Raw genomic sequence first — 13838 nt, forward strand, 5'->3', positions numbered from 1 at the left:
TGGCATTCAACACAGCCCTACTGTACTATCACCATCCTGATAATGCTTTTGTTAAATGCTGTGCATACTTCAGAGGGGAATGGGTGCACAATAATGTTGTTAGAGTCCCGAACAGACATTTGATTTCCCCCGGACGGCCCGTTTTCATTAATGGAAAAGAATGGAAATATTGTCCATATTTAGATTGTATTTCATATATCTGATTCTATATTGTTGGATGAAAATGATGAAGTCAATGTAATTTTGAAAGAGGTTGTTGCATGATGTAAAATTCTATGTTTTTCGCGACACCTGTGACTTGCTTTACGCATGCACTGCATTTGTAATTTAGCAAATTAAACCACAGCATTACATTTAGACGTAATTACACTTTTGTGCAAAAAGACTTTCATATATTGTAAATCTCATCTCAACACCGAAACAATGAGAAATGGAAGCAACTTAAGTGATCACAGAGTCGTCACTCAGGTCAAAACCACATTTTTTTTAAGAGCTGCTCTTGTTTGAAAGCTGCATTTCAACTATATTCTTTCATGTTACTGAGGCTGTCTGGGTCCGGTCCAAACCCTCCTCCTGCCTCAACAGATCAAATTACTACAGGACACTATACAGAATATTATAGGCAACCATCTGGAAAGTTTGTGTTGCTGGCAATCATTGAAACAAAAAGATATCACAGGTGTAAAAAAAACAACAACAACAATACACAATATACCTCACCCATCTGTGGGTGAGGGGTTTGGGGTTATCTAAGGGTGAGGTATGTGTGTGGATTCTCCTCAGAACCAGCTACATCTCACGTGCACAGCACAGTGCTCAGTGAAAACTTTCATGGACTTGCATTTATATAGGGCTTTTCTTGCGACCGCTCAAAGTGCTTTACACTCAGCATTCATACACATGAATATGTGATACACAAGGTGCCAACCTGCCCATCAGGATTTCATCTAAATACTCATCCGATGGCACAGCCTTCGGGAGAAATTTGGGGTTCAGAATCTTTGCCCAAGGACACTTCCACATGTGGATTGAAGGAGCCGTCTCACAATGATTTATTACACATTGCAGTGGATGCAGCAATTGTTAGGTTTTTTTTTTACCTGAAAATTAATTTGGGAGGTTGAGAGGTGCGTATTAGTGTTTATCAACGCACCCTGAAGTCTAAAGGTACGTGTCCACAGGCTACGTGCTTTCCACGCTCCCCATTCATTATCTATGTAAGCAGCCGCGCAATGCATTCTGGTAGCGTGGCGTCGCATTTAGAGAGACGTAGCATCACGACGCCCGCTCCTCATTTGCATAAAGTTGAGGGCTCGTCTACTTTACGCAAATCACAGGCGTCCGACGCGACCCGCCGCCTCTCGAAACTCCCGAGAATCTTTTAAAATAAACGTTGTCGATATTTAAAAACGCCAGGCTCCGTGCTTTCCACGCTCCCCATTCATTGTCTATGTAAGCAGCCGCGCAATGCATTCTGGTAGCGTGGAGCATCACGACACCCGCTCCTCATTTGCATAAAGTTGAGGGCTCGTGTACTTTATGCAAATCACAGGCGTCCGACGCGACCCGCCGCCTCTCCAAACTCCCTAGAATCTTTTAAAATAAACGTTGTCGATATTTAAAAACGCCAGGCTCCGTGCTTTCCACGCTCCCCATTCATTGTCTATGTAAGCAGCTGCGCAATGCAATCTGGTAGCGTGGAGCATCACGACGCCCGCTCCTCATTTGCATAAAGTTGAGGGCTCGTGTACTTTATGCAAATCACAGGTCCTATGCGACTCTCCGAAGAAGTTTCCAAATGAGCCTCCATACTGGTTCCGGTTTGAAAGCTGGGAGCTGCAGCCCACGGCGGGAAAGCATTCATCCAATCAGGTGGGGACAGCCTGTGTCTAGTGACACGCCCACCAAGCGTCCAATGTCGCGTCCCCTCGCGATAAAAAACGCCCCCGTGGACACGTACCAGAGGCTTTACGCCTATGTTTCCAATCACTGCCTGTGGGTTGTCTGACATATAGCCTGTAAAGCAGATGCTTTGAGAATATGCTGGGAGGAAATCCTTATAAAAATGTCACTTATGAGTGGAAGGATGGGGAAGGAAGAGAAGAAGAAGGAGAAGAAGGGAGAGAGTTAGGAAAGGAGGAAAAGGAGTCAGCGTGTTGACGCTCATCCCCGCTGCTAAGAATAGTTTGCGCAACAAACAACTCCCGACGGCCGTCCAATCCATCACATCGGTCGGCAGCAGCAGCAGCAGCAGCAGCAGGCTGGGTGAGGGGGGATGGGGAGCTCAGCGGTCGGAGCTGCGTTTATAAACCAGACCGCTGGAGCGGAGCCCCGACGCGCACCATTAAACACAAAACCACCGGGTGTTTCTAGCGGAACCTCATAGAACTTTGTATTTCGGTATTGTCCGCTTCTTTTTTCCCAGAGAGAGCAAGAGCAGACTGATAAAGAGAGAGAAAGAAGGAAAGAAAACAAACTCGCTTCCCCCTCTTTCCTTCTCTGACGACAATTACTTGAACTCTCGGTGACCCGCGGTACACGCACCGGCACCGCTCATCATGTCCTCCCGGGCTGAGGCCTCTATTCCCCCGTGCAGGCAGGCAGCGCAGCGGCTGCGTGCGCACCGCGGTGGTAATGTGTATATATGTGTGTGTGTTGTGGGAGAGATTGAGGTTCGGACGATGGAGACTGGAAAGGTTGTAGAGCAGCTTCTTCTCTCTTTACAAGTTGATAAATGATCAGCTAGATCCACATTTTAAAGAACAACCCGGGGCCATCAGTCATTCATAAACACCTCGTGTGTTTATGATCAGGTTTAAGAGTCTGCTAACGGGAGAAACCGGGAATGTGGGTCTCTCCGTGCTCTACGGGAGTGTAAGGCACCCTCTCTCTCTCTCTCTCGCTCGCTCTTTTGTCCCTGGAGCTTTGCCAGGCTGGAGCTCTCTGGAGCGCAGAGCTCCGTTCAGCTCTGGAAAAAAAAATGCAGTGTGACGCAGGATAATCTCCGCAGCGACGGGGGCGGGGGGGCATAAACAGGGATTAAATGCGGGCGCGCGTACACGCACACACCACCGCGTGTGCGTATACGTGTGTGTGTGTATGTGTGCGCCCAAAACGAAAGGAATTCTGCGTGCACTGTGGGTGAACCAAATAGAAATCAGCGGGAACAAAATCTGAGAAAACATAAAGAGCGCGGACCAAAAACTACAACACTAAATACACAGCCTCAGGGCCGAGAGAGAGAGAGAGAGAGAGAGAGAAAGAGAGAAAGAGAGAATGAGAGAATGAGAGAGAGAGAGAGAAAGAAAGAGAGAATGAGAGACAGAGAGAAAGAAAGAGAGAGAGAGAAAAAAAGAGAGAGAATGATAGAGAGAGAGAGAGAAAGAGAGAATGAGAGAGAGAGAGAGAAAGAAAGAGAGAATGAGAGAAAGAGAGAGAAAGAAAGAGAGAATGAGAGACAGAGAGAGAGAGAGAGAGAAAAAAAGAGAGAGAATGATAGAGAGAGAGAGAGAAAGAGAGAATGAGAGAGAGAGAGAGAAAGAAAGAGAGAATGAGAGAAAGAGAGAGAAAGAAAGAGAGAATGAGAGACAGAGAAAGAAAGAGAGAGAGAGAAAAAAGAGAGAGAATGATAGAGAGAGAGAGAATGAGAGAGAGCGAAAAAAAAAGAGAGAAAAAAGAAAGAGAGAGAGCGTGGAAGAGAACGCGTGCCCAATTTTAATAGTTATTGATCATCGGGCAGACGTGTGCCAAATGGTCCAATTGATCATCTCAATGTAGACTCGGAGTGCATATATGGAAAGTAGACGCACTGTCTGCTTCTCGGTGGAGTTTCTGATAGAACAGAAGTGAACAGAGACAGCGGAGATAAACGCTGTAGAAAGAGAGAGACACACAGAGAGCGAGAGAGAGACACACAGAGAGAGAGAGAGAGACACACAGAGAGAGAGAGAGAGAGAGAGACAGCGCGCTGCTGGTGGAGCGCAGAGCGCAGAGAGCTGGATGGCTGGATGGGGCCGGCGGCGGCGTCTCTTCAGCTGTCACATTATTAGCAGCCGAGCTGTAAACAAGGGGCCCCTCCGTCCTCCCGGGCCGCTGCACAGCCGCATGCAGGTCGGTGCACGGTTCAATCCCCCCCCCTCTCGGCAGCACGGCCGTCAACAACGTCCACATTGTAAGCCCCCCTCCCCCTCCTCTCCACCCGTGCTGTCACTAGGACCCGGACGGCGGCTGCTCAACTGGCTCTATTCATCCAGGGCCAAATGGGGACTAAATGGCCCTTTATGCCTCCAAAGGACCCGATTGTAATGGGGATGCGCATGCATGAGTGGGCCCGCGTTTACCGGAGGTTTCTTGACTTTCCTTTGAAATGCGTGGCGTTGCTTTCATGTGTTGGATGTTCCTAATGAACCCCCCCCCCTCCATATAGCTGTTTAAAGAGGAGGCTTAATTATTGGTGGTGCGTAAATTACGCTAAATGAATGATGTCAGTTTTAAACAGGTGCTGAGTCAGTGTGAGGTAAACCGACCTCTGACATGGCCTAGATTTCTGTCTTTTTAAAGGTCACACGTGTTATGGGTGACATATGGGGGAAATGATATAGGCCCAGGTCCTATAAAAGGTATTACTAAAATGAACTTAAAAGGTGTCTGGTGGTGGTGGTGGTGATGATTCGTGCTGTGATAAACTCCTATCACCGTCACCCTGCTGCGCTGCCAAGCGGCTGTGGGATTTCGTCAGATAGATAGATGGATGGATCGATGGATCGATAGATGGATAGAACGATAGATAGATAGATCGATAGATAGAGAGATAGATAGATCGATAAAATGATAGAACGATAGATAGATAGAACAATAGATAGAGAGATAGAGAGACAGATAGAGAGATAGATAGAGAGAGAGAGATGGATAGATAGACCGATCGATAGATAGATAGATAGATAGATAGATAGATAGATAGATAGATAGATAGATAGATAGATAGAGAGAGAGAGAGAGAGATGGATAGATAGACCGATAGATAGACCGATAGATAGACCGATAGATAGATAGATAGATAGATAGATAGATAGATAGATAGATAGATAGATAGATAGATAGACAGATAGATAGATAGATAGATAGATAGATAGATAGATAGATAGATAGATGCCCGAGGCGCCGACATCTAAAAAAACAAACGAGGAGACCGGATCAAGCCTGAGCCTGCAGAGACTCCAGAGAGGAGAGAGGAGGTGAGGTGTGTCATCGTTCCTCCGCTTGCTAAATCAATCATCCGATAGGCCAGAGCGAGGTCAGTAAAACTAAATACAAATCCGTGAGATTTAGATTTTAATTACAGTCCCTGCATCACATCAAAAGGCATCTATCTATCTATCAGCAAAACTATTCCAAGTTCAAAATGTTGTTTTTTTATAGAGACGTGATTAACAAACATCATACAGGAGGGAGAGGAACTTTAATTGGGCTTACACTAACATCTGCTGCAGAAATATCTGCGTTAATATGCCAGACGAGAGGCGAGAATAATGGGGAGGTGGTGGTTCTTCTCAGGCCGTAATGACCAGCCTCTGTGTGCCGGTGAAACAGCACATCTCTACGGGGAAGTGATCCGTGCGCTCCAGACCTCTCGTCGAAACAAAAAGCTTTGTGGAGCGCTGAGAGAGGAGGAGGAGGAGGAGGAGGAGGGATGGAGGGGAGGAAGGGAGGGAGGGAGGGAGGACAGCTCTCCCGTTTCATCGCGAGGTCCCGGGAGGCCAGCACGGAGCATAGCTTCAATCAAACCGTGACGTCTCCTCCGGGAGCAGCGCAGCAGCGCCTGGAAAACCGATCTCTCCTCTCCTCTCTGCCGTGCCTCTCCGCTTTTTGTTCACACGCACCTCGCGAGCCTCAGCAGCGAGCGCATGCAGCGCCGGCAGCGACGAGACTGTTGTTTTATATCCAGGCGCGCGAGAGAGAGAGCGAGAGAGCGAGAGGAAGGAAAAAAACAAGCGCGACAACAATAAGACAGACCTCGTGTCTCCGACTGGATATTAAACAGAACACGGGCATTTCTTTTTTCTTTTACACATTTATTTCCCTGCCTGTTGTCCAACACATTAGAATAAAGGGTTGATATGCAAAAAGTGGGTCCCGTGATTTTATTGACGGTGCTCTCTGTTCGTGCGTAATATTCCCCGCGTGGTCCTTTTATTGATTAGCAGATAAGAAAAGCGGGACAAACAGCAGGTTAATGGGTTTAAGATGGAGGTGGTGCGGCTTTCCCTCTATACAAATGCAGCAGCAGCAGACCCCCTCCAGCACACATCCAGTGTCACACATCACTCAGCATGACAATGTGGCCCAGCAGGCACGAGGCTGGTGATGCCTTCAGGTCAACATGCACAGATCCTTAAAAACTCTTGACCAACTGTGGATTGTATGACTAAATACTCGTAAAGTGATGTGACTATCAAAGCCATTTCTGCGAATCTCCAATTAGAAGTAATTCTAATCAAATACATTTCAGAATTCCAATGTACTTAGGTGCAAATGGCAAATAAAACTCTTGAATCTTGAAATAAGCGCACACATGAAACCCCTATTTTGTTTGGTGACCACCCTTGACCCCTACTTTGACAACCAATGCGCCTGAGCAATAAATACACTGCTTTTGTAAGAACTCCTCTCGCATGAAAAGAGAGAGAAAGAGAAATCAGTATGTCAATCTATATAAATAATAATAATAAAGGGCGCAACATTCCCGCCTTGATCAGACTGTGAGAGGTGAAAGGGACTAATGGTAAGCAGCCCTCCCCCTCTTCTGTTTCAACACCTGGAAAATAGATCAGCCCCACACTGACTTCACAGCGCACAGTGGAAAAATGATGCGCAAAACAGTCCGACGCGTAGGCCTGCCTGCTGCACTATAAATAAACTCGGCCCACACAAAATGTGAAGTATTTTGTTTTAAGGCTTCCACAACACGCACCACATGGGGGAACAGGCTATATTACCAAAAAGATCAGACATAGCAGTTTAAAAAAAAAAAAAAGCAGAGTCATGAAGAAGGCTTATCTTCAGCTATATAAAAGGTTGTGGTGTTATTAAGGACAGAGAGGGAAGGCAGGACAAACAACATTCATCTAAATGGTATAGCTGCGTCATTTTACATTTAGTGCGAGATTCACAAGACCAATCAAGATGAAATGTGGCAGAAATAGGTCCATCTGAACCTTAAAAGTCCAACTAAACCTTTATACACTTCAGAAAATAGACGCACTTCAGCATAAATTTCCAAACTAAATGCAAGGGGAACAAGTGGAGCAATGCTTCATCAAATCATAACAGCATGTAATTTGGACAATTTGGTACATAATTAGCCATATGGTTTATTGGTATATGTGGTTTTATATTTCCAGATTTGATTCATTCTTTAAAAAAATGACTGGATCAAATTTAACTTTAAGTAGGCTATGACAAGGGTCATTAAAGCCCACCTCACCGAACCAATGGGGACCACGCATTTAAATACAATTAAGCTTTTATTCTGCATCAAATCCCCCTGAAGTAGCCTCCACACCCCCACCAGTTAATCCCCTCTGCTCTGGTCCCAACACGAGGTCCTGCTCTCCAGACCTGCTCGAGCGTCAGCCGCGTGCGTTACGCGCAGATTTTCTACTGTATACCCTCCACGGATTGGCTGCGCGAGGCTGAAGTGGTTTCTTTTTAGTAGCTGCTTCCCTCACTAAGCTCGTCAATGAGCTGGAGCCAGCCAATATGAGGCACATCGATCGTCCTAAGAGAGCGTCCCCTAATTAGTGCCTGTGTGGCTGCAGGACAGCACGGGAGGAGAGAAAAAACTCCCGCGATGTGAGCGATTTGATCCTGAAGAGACAAATATCTCGGTTAAATGCTGCTTTTGTTGCTCGTTGAAATGCAGCGCTATATACATATACGCAGCCTGCAGACAATTCAAGTTTTGGAACACATCCAACACGCCTTGCAGCACTTATTTCAATTAAACGGCAACTTTATTATAAAGATGTGGTTCATACTGATCGCTGCCGCCCACAGACTGGTGGGGGAGAGATGTGGAAGAAGTGAAAAATAAATGTTTTAAAAGTTGATAATGGGCAGAAATTGGCTTGGATTGGATTAAAAGGCGAATTACAAAGTGTTTTTTTTTTTTTTTTTAAATGCGTAAAAGGCTCGCCAAGCTATCCAAGCATTTTCAGAACCAACTTAAAACGTCTGTTGAAAGCTGCTCAGCTCTGTACGCACTGATCTTTACTCCATGGTCTTCATGACTTGCTTTTACTTGACAAGCATTACTTTGTGATGTGCTATTATTGTGCGCAGCTGTGCATTTTTGTATGTTCTTTCTTGTATGACTGTAGTATGTTTCTTTGTTTTGACCTGCCAAGATCAGGCTACAGATGTGAATTCGTTTAAAGCTATAATCTGGTATACGGTGCATCAAATGGTGACATTTATGTTTTAAACTGTACATGGTCCCTTTTAAATAAAAAAAGAAATCAACTTTTTGAACTATTTGAATATTATGAAAGAGGTTGGAGTGACACTTTCTCCCGACAAGAGAGCAGCGCGTATCGTTCGTAGCTGCAGGTCCTATAAGTGGCTCTGTATAGATAGATCCTCCGTGCGTAAAAGGATATTCCCCTCCGCAACACACGCAAAGACTATAGTCACACAGCGAGACCGCGTGCAAGAGAGTGGGAGACAAACACACACTGCAGCGCAAAGTCATATCGGAGAACACCTGCAAGACATGAAACGTGTGTGCGGTGGCAACATGCCAGAGCGGTTTCCATCAACTATAGACAGGAAGGTGAAGCGGTGCAGTCCCGTCTCTCTCTCTCTCTCTCCAACACACACACCTCCCCAACACCAACACTACCTTTGGGACTGATGAGATGACTGATCAACGTCCACTCTGTCCAAACAAAGCCCCACATACACACCTCCCCCCCATGAACACACACATTTAGCAGCCACATCAACATACGCACACACACACACACCGCGGGGATGCCCTCCAACTGAACTGAACCGTGTATAAACGGAGCAGCACCGTTTGGCAGCAGGGCGAGGCTGGATTCCTCCGTAACCTTGTTTAGCGCAGCAGCAGCAGCAGCAGCTCCGTGTGCGCGCATGAACACGCACACGCGCACACTCCCACCACCACCCCCCTCGCGCCCCACACAGGCTCTCGCACACTTCGTCACTGAGCAGAGTGCGAAAAGCCTGAATGTTCACCACCATGGAAGACGGCGCCACCACTTTCAAGTCCGCTAATCTCCGGGACGTCCTTCTTCTTCTTCCTCACCTCACCTCTCTCTCTCTCTCTCTGGTTGACAGGACAGTTGTAAATAAAAAATAAAAAAGGCCAAGCTCACGGTTGGATCATTATGTATGTGTGTGTGTGTGCGTGTTATTTATCAACCACATGCCACTGCCCCGCCGAAACGCACAAAGACCACCCTATGCGCTATTCTTAGAAGTGGCCGATCCTCTGCGCACAACACTGGGATTCAGCCCCACACAAGGAGACGGTGTTTGATTTAAAAACACACTATATTAAAAACACTGGATCGTTTTTTTAAAAAAAAAAAAGAAACACATTGGATGTTGTGATAACATACTATTTAAAAAAAAACAAAAATAAAAAACAGTGTTTTCTGTCCTCATCCACATGAGAAATAAAAATACATGTAAGGGTTTTGTCATTGATTGCCTCACCTGGTTAATTGGTGCTATAGTTCCAGAACGTCGTCCGTCCGTGCGTGCGCTCGCTCCAACTCACTCACGCCTTTTTCCTGTTTTTTTTTTTCTCCCCAAGTTAACTAAGGAGGATCCGTGCGTATATACGTAGACTACTGTAGACTACTAGCCCGGTCCGCTGTCTGCTGGAGACGGAACAATCCCAACCAAAGAAAAAAAAACAACAACTAAAAGTGTCTAACAGGTTATCCACTTGTCACGAAACAAAAAGCTTCTCGCTCCTTATTCTTATTGTCTAACCAGGCAACTCCTCTCATCCATTAACCTATATATATTTCAAGCGGACTTTTTTTCTGCTGCTGCAAATGTCATTTGGGTGACCAGAAAGCTACCAAAAAGATCCAGAAAACAAAACGTCAGGATGTGTGTGTATATAGAGGGGAAATCCACAAAAGAGAATCCGTTATGGTCCGGTAGAGAGAGAGAGAGAGAGAGAGCCGATGCGTGCCGTGCCGTGCAGGATACAGGTGGCGAGGTCGGTCGGAGGACTCGCAGGAGAAATTAATTCAGCTCGGCCGTACCTCGCAGCAGCGCCATGTTGGGTTTCAGCGGAGCACGCCGTCCTCGGAAAAAAAAAGCCCCCTTTCCTTTTCCTCCCGCTCTCCGTCACTCCATGTCCTCTCCGTTTACCGGGTTCCGTGTCTCGGGAGGTTCTCTATGAAGGTTATTCCGTGTGTCTTTTCTCTTCGTCCCGAGGAGCGTAAGAGAGGAACAGCCTCCCGGTTCGCAGCAACCGAGGACGCGCGGATCGGAGCTGTACGGGGAGTTGCCGCACACACTGAATGGATGAACTGAAACGCTGCCGAGACCGAGCGACTCGCTCCACTCCCACTCGCGCAGACTCTCTACCCAGAAGGCCAGTCGGGAGACCGCAATTACCATAAGCCTCCAGCGAGCGCACGGCACTGGGCTGCGCACGCACACACACAGAGACACACAGAAAAACACACACACACACACACACACAAAAAGAGACACACAGAAAAACAGACACGCACACACAGACACACACAGAAAAACACACACACACACACTTACACACAGACACACGCATATACACACGCACACACACAAGCTCACGTACACAAGCTCACATACACACACACATACTCACGAGCTCCGCTGAAGCTCCAAAACAAGGAATAGGCGAGGTCTTTAACAGCAGAAATAAGGCAGAAAATAAAACACGAGTAATAGGATAATATTGATATACGCACTGTCACTGACCTAGTACTTTTTAAATCTAAACTCAAGACTTTTTTTTAATTTAGATTGGCTTTTAATACCTAGTAGCCTGGTGACATTTTTCCTGTGCTTTTTATGATGCACCTTTTTATGATTTTATGATATGTTATGTTTTTTATTCCTGTTATTTCTTGATTGATATTAATGTAAAGCACTTTGTGTACCTTTTGGTTATTGTAAAGGGCTATGCAAATACATTTTGATTGATTGATTGATTGATTGATTGATAATATAATGGGTTGGGTGATGGGTGTGCTCAGGCTTGCCAAAAGCATCTCTTCTGATCCCTTAAATGTTTTAAATGGGGAATATCTACTTCTGCCCTCTAAGAGGCGATTCAGAGTCCCTATACATTTAACCTGCATCAGGCTGAAGAACAGGCTTTTGTCCATCGGTCCATCTTGTTGCTAAATAATAATTAATGTGCTGCTAAAGACATGTAAATCCAGAGGACAGATGGTAATTTAGTAATGGAGTTATGTATGAATAATTGGTGACAATAGAGTTGTATCGTATCGTATCGTATAAATCACTTTAAAAAACTATACAACAAAAGATATTTTTGGGTGGTATATGGTTGAGGAAGAGTTGTGATAAGGGTTGTGTGTTAAGGGGTTGGTTTACATCTACTTTTTGACTATGGATGGATATGTGGGTTGTAAATAAACTTGGGATGCTGTTCATATATTTAATTTGGGATGTAAATAAATCTGGGATAGTTTATATATTATATTATCATTCTATATGATATATGAGTTATTAGAGGAGAAGTGAGAAAGGGGTATAGGGAAATATAAGTTTTACATCTACCTACTCCTTTTCGGACACTATCACTCTTGTTTTGTTTGTTATTATTTTGTATCTGTTTTTATTTATTTTTATGTTCGAAATAAAGTCTTTCATTCATTCATTCATAATATATATATTATATATATAATATACAATATTAATAATAACAAAGCAAATGTTTAAAAGGTTTTCAAAATAAGGAGACAATTGACTAAAGGGAACGTCAGCAAATCCAAAAGTTATATTGATAGACACACACATATATTCCCATATAAGATATATAAGTTTGCTATAAATTGAGTGTATAGGTGATGTAGATGACCAGAATGTACACTGTAACCAACTGGGTGTTGGTCTTATTGATACTGGTACAACCACTGGTGTTGTTTTTGTACCTTAGTATAGTATGTATCCCATTTTACCCAAACCGATGGATAACAAAATTAGACTGTGATACAAATTAAATGTCACTTTTTTTTTTTTTTTCAAACCAACAGATAAGGTAAATCTGTGAAGCACGAGGCAATAGAGAGGAGGGTGGGAGGGAGAGGCAGCTCAAGGCTGGGGCACATCTGTTAAGGCTCCCATGTCAAGTGAAGGAGGAGGAGGGAGGCTATGAATATCAAGCCTGAGGTGTGTGTGTGCATCATGTGCCTGCGTATGTGTGTGTAGGAGAGAAGAGAGAGAGAAGCCAACAGACAGACAGACAGAGAGACAGACAGAAGCAGAGTAGGAGTAGGAAAAGAGAGGGGAACTTGGAAATGGAAGGTCTGGCTGCGTTCGCCACAGCTGCTGAAAGTAGGAGTTAAACCAGACGGTCATACGCAAACAAACACAGAGCTCACAAAGCACTCGCATATGGACGCATTAAAAAAGCAAAGCTCATCTTGAAGGGCGAATTATCCAAAAGTTTGGAGACAGGCACAAAAGACGTGAGTAGAGCAAAGAAAAGGAAGAGGGTCCGTGAGATGAGAAGAAAGGAAAGAAGGGTGGGTGTATTCATGCTCGGCACAGAGCAAAAACTCCACTTTCTCTCTCTGCAAACAAATTAAAAAGCCGTTCTTCAAACTTTAATATCATCAGGGTGAATTGCTGGCCTGTTTGCTCTAATCAGCCCCACATACTACCTCTCATAACTGGGAGTTGCCCCCTATGACCACAGCCACTAAACCACAAGGCCACCAAGACTTCGTCCACACTAGTGGCTAAATCTGAAAACACTGTGATAAGGAGGCAAATCCACACCAGTGTTCAAGTAGATTTCATCCACACTAAAACGCCTAATCAACAGGAAATCGCTTAAAATTCTTCTCTTTTCTTTGAGTTGTGTGAGTCACATCCAACAAGAAGTGGGACAGAGACAGCCTGGCTACTCTGCTGAGTCTTAAAGCTCTGTTCAGTTTTTCCTCCCTGGTCTTCATGATCACACATACAGTGTTTTAATAAACTCACTATGTTGTTGTTCTTCTTCACATATTGTTTTGTTTTCTGACACTAAAATAGTGAGTCACTTGCATCTTAAAGATGCTGCTTGTTACAGTAAGGACATGTTCAGATGGACTGTAGCCCTGCCTGAAAAAAAGGCCTCTTTATTTGAAACAAACAAACAAACAAACAAAAAAGCAGGGTCACCTGGCAAAAGTTAAACCTGGCTCAACTTTTGCTGGACTGCAAAGCGACATCATCTGACAAGTTGCTGCAGTAGTGTAGTGTTAACTCCTGTGCTGCTGCACCAAGACGTCGATCAAATCAGTATTTTATTTATGATGGCAAAGCCGTCTGACAAACAAAGAACTCATGAATGCAGGTTGATGACGACAGCCATGTTGTGTTATCGGCCGGTTTGACATTTGAAGTGATCGTAATTTTACTGCCACACAGCCGACCAGCCTCAGGTCGTCGTTCTCCAAAGTTTTTCCTCGTTCACAAACACAAGGCCAGGCATTTCAGATTCATCCACTCTGGAGATGTTTTCAAAATACTCGATTTAACAAAGAAAGACAGCTTTGTGAGGATGGAGG

At 44.8% G+C, this 13838-nt stretch overlaps 1 protein-coding gene across 2 annotated transcripts in view; it reads right to left on the reverse strand.

Annotated features, from left to right (window-relative positions):
• bcor (BCL6 corepressor) overlaps nucleotides 1–10671 on the reverse strand; it is a 39050-nt gene extending 28379 nt beyond the window's left edge. The window contains exon 1 of one of the 2 annotated variants that reach the window (XM_037789255.1): nucleotides 9742–10671. The gene's annotated coding sequence lies outside the window, so the exon portion shown is untranslated. The remainder of the gene's footprint in view (nucleotides 1–9741) is intronic. The other variant, XM_037789256.1, reaches the window with a different exon arrangement.
• Nucleotides 10672–13838: the final 3167 nt, after the last annotated feature.

This window comes from Sebastes umbrosus, chromosome 13 (genome assembly GCF_015220745.1).
Source record: "Sebastes umbrosus isolate fSebUmb1 chromosome 13, fSebUmb1.pri, whole genome shotgun sequence".
In the NCBI taxonomy this organism is placed as follows: Eukaryota; Metazoa; Chordata; class Actinopteri; order Perciformes; family Sebastidae; genus Sebastes; species Sebastes umbrosus.